The sequence below is a fragment of the Lonchura striata genome, chromosome 1 (assembly GCF_050655825.1).
Source record: "Lonchura striata isolate lonStrDom1 chromosome 1, ASM5065582v1, whole genome shotgun sequence".
NCBI classification, from domain to species: domain Eukaryota; kingdom Metazoa; phylum Chordata; class Aves; order Passeriformes; family Estrildidae; genus Lonchura; species Lonchura striata.
The window spans coordinates 24,414,060-24,417,181 of record NC_140703.1 but is presented as its reverse complement, the minus strand read 5'-3'; the positions used below and the strand labels follow the sequence as shown (position 1 = coordinate 24,417,181).

The following is a 3,122-nucleotide window of genomic DNA, read 5'->3' as shown; positions in this document are numbered from 1 at the left end:
GTAAGTCTGAGGTCCTTGTCATTGTCCCCTTTGTCACAGTGTACAAGTACTTCATAGTCCCTAGAACAGCTCCCCTTCCTTCACTGATGTGTGAGCTCTGCTCACAGGTAACAATCCCTACCTTTCCTAAAGCGGGTACTAGCAGTATATCTCGAGGAGCACTGTGAAAGTTTCCCTGTTTTCCAACAGCAAAAAAGAGAAGAGTGCAGACCAAGTATATAATGTCCTTTCTTAGTTCTGAAGTGGGATTTAAATAGAGTTTAGATGCCAAGTCCAGGTGTGGAAAACTGACTCTGTTAAGCACTCACATCCTCTAGCCTTGACAAGAAGGGATCTCCTGGGCACTAAACCCAAGTTTCTGCATATGCTCAGAAGAGCTTCTGATTTGGCAAGATTCATCAACTCCTAGATCTGCTGTTCAAGAGTTTAATCTGAGGTCTCTGGTAATTCCCATTGCAGCCTTCTACTACAGTTTGAGTACAATTTGCAAACTGGCATTGGTAGGATTTTGTATTGGAGATCAAAACAATTTGTAGTGTTAATAACGTTTCTGTAGGAACATTAGGAAATTTCTAACATTTCCTCCTCAGTGCATAATCTAGTTTATGTGAAATTCTTGAAAAAATTATGTACCTCTTTTGTTCAGATGATACTTGATGTTCAGATATAATTGGCTAAAGCAAAGCATCTGGATATCCTGAGGGTGTTTCCATTATATTCTCACTAGACAGGCATTACTTCCTATAGGGCAAAAATGCTCCAAAATAATTTGTCCTTATGCAAGTCAACAAGTATTTACTGAACCAGAAACAACCCATCTGCACAAGAGAAGACATAGGTAGAACAGATTTGGAAGGGAAGGAGCATACAGCTATAGAAATGGCAGGTTCTTCAATCTAGGAGGCATGGGCTTGTTTCAGGACCTGAAAATGAGGGGTCAGAAAATAAATTGAGGCATTATATTCCCATTTCCTATCAGATGCAATAAATAAATTAATTAATTAATAATGACATTCAGTTTGCCCTGTATTTGTTAAGAATGGTGATTAATGAACTAAATCTATAGATTAAAGACTATGGCAGTTTGAAATACACTCCATTAATTTAGAGAATGGGTGGAAAATATTCTTAGTCCCAGCACCTGCTGTTGAATTCCCCTGCTTTTCTGTGATTTTACTATAACACTTTCCAATTTTACAAAAGTGAAGCAGACAGACAGAAGATATTGTCAAATGCCCAAGGCAAATAAACTGGAAAAATAGTAAGAAAATTTTATATGAATTTCTGTAATAGCAAAGGAAATATTAAGGGAATGTTATTAAATTAAGAGACAACTATGAAAAGAAAAGTAAAAAGTGGAACAGCCTCCCTTTTAAACAAATATCCAAAATGCCCACTGAATCCTAAGTGGTGAAGTCTTTCGTGTTGCTTCCACACAAAATATGGAATATGAATCAATCTTAATTTAAGGAGTAGATTAATTACATATTTTTAATGTGAATCAGATCTCTTGGTTTCTGCACTTCTAAAAGTCACCTTTACTGGCCCCATATGAGAGCTCAGTGCCAAGACCACCCAGCGACTTTACTTTGAAGGATGCAGGAAACTGTAGAGTCTTAAATTCTCGTGCAAATGCTGATTCTCAATTTCCTAACTTAAAGAATAGGAAGATGGAAAGTCATAGCACATTGCAATAAAAACACTCTTTGCACCTAGAAGAGACAAAGTCACTTGTGAGGTTCCCTTCTGTATTTCCCTGTTTCTCTAGGATGTCTCAAAAAGTGAACAAAATATAAAGACAATTATCACAAATCCAGCTCATGGCATTATGTAGGTACCTGAGAAGCTATATCATTAAATCCCTTCTGCTGTTTAGGAAGGGAAAGACCTAAAATGGGAAAGAAGGCCAGTACCATGTTAAGCTACTTAAGAGGTCAAAAAGAATCTGACTGCAGCCAGCAATGTTTGGATTTTTCCTTTGGCTCAGAGAACAAGCTGTACATCATCCAGTAAATGTGTACTCTACAAGGGGTCAGAGGAAAAAACATCTGCCCATACTGGGCACCTGCTTCAGTCCACTCTTCTTGCCAAATTCCTAAAAGTGCCCAGAAGCATCTAGGCTGATGGATCAGGTCTCCTGCCTCTTCCTGGGCTGGTGGGTTCATGTCTACCCCAGACCCTTGTGCATTAAATGTGATATGTAATATGTAGAGAGAAGGGGCAAAGCACTCATGAACCATTTGTTTGTCCTTCTCCTGACAAGGCCACAACTCTTTTTTATCCCATTTAGAAGGGTATTGTGGAAACTGTGGAGAGAGAGAGAGAGAGAGAGAGAGAGAGAGAGAGAGAGAGAGAGAGAGAGAGAGAGACAGAGACAGAGAGCTCCTCACCCCTTTCCTGGCTGCCTCAAGTACACACACTTGAAAATCCAATATGTTCCAACATTACCCTGAAGAGAATTTGTCTACTTGCAAGAAAGGAGATAAAATTCTCAGCTCAATGGAGAACATGAAACTAGCTTTTTCAATAGAAAAGCCAGCAGATCAGGAGGTGGTGGAACATCCCTGGAATCCCTGGAGAGCATGGCAGCATAGGAAATGTACGTGGCAATGGGAGGGGTAGTTGCATTAACTCTTCCTGACCCATGTTTTTCCCAAGAATGTATATTAAAATATGTACATAGACTTGTGTCTGTATATTTATTGGTCAACAAAGCCACAAAAAATTACAGTATTTGTCAGTAACAACACAGATGGACTTTCAAATAATCAGCTCTTCTAAGACACTCTGGAAAGAAGAATCATATTGTAAGTGTGGGAAAACCTTTTTCACTTTCATCTACCTGTCATTCTACTGCATCTGGGGCTCATTTCTGGCAGGGTAATACAAACAAATATAAAAAGGAATCCCGTGATGTATTAAGCATGCTGACTTTACAATCATCTGTATTCATAACATTCTTGGTGTTTCACTATGGTGTAGTGAAGTATAGAAGTAATTATAGAAGTAATCTGCAAAAGGGATGGGGATGATTTCTCTATTTTTATTTCTTTTGAATGTGCTATCTACTAACCTGACTTTACTAAAAGAATTTAGATTGGAGCAGGCCTAGGTATCTGGCT

General features: G+C 38.7%; 1 long non-coding RNA gene across 1 annotated transcript in view; it reads left to right on the top strand.

The window, feature by feature from the left end:
- Nucleotides 1-3,122, top strand: part of LOC144248658 (uncharacterized) — a 176,560-nt gene that overhangs the window by 146,027 nt on the left and 27,411 nt on the right. The gene's annotated exons all lie outside the window — the stretch shown is intronic.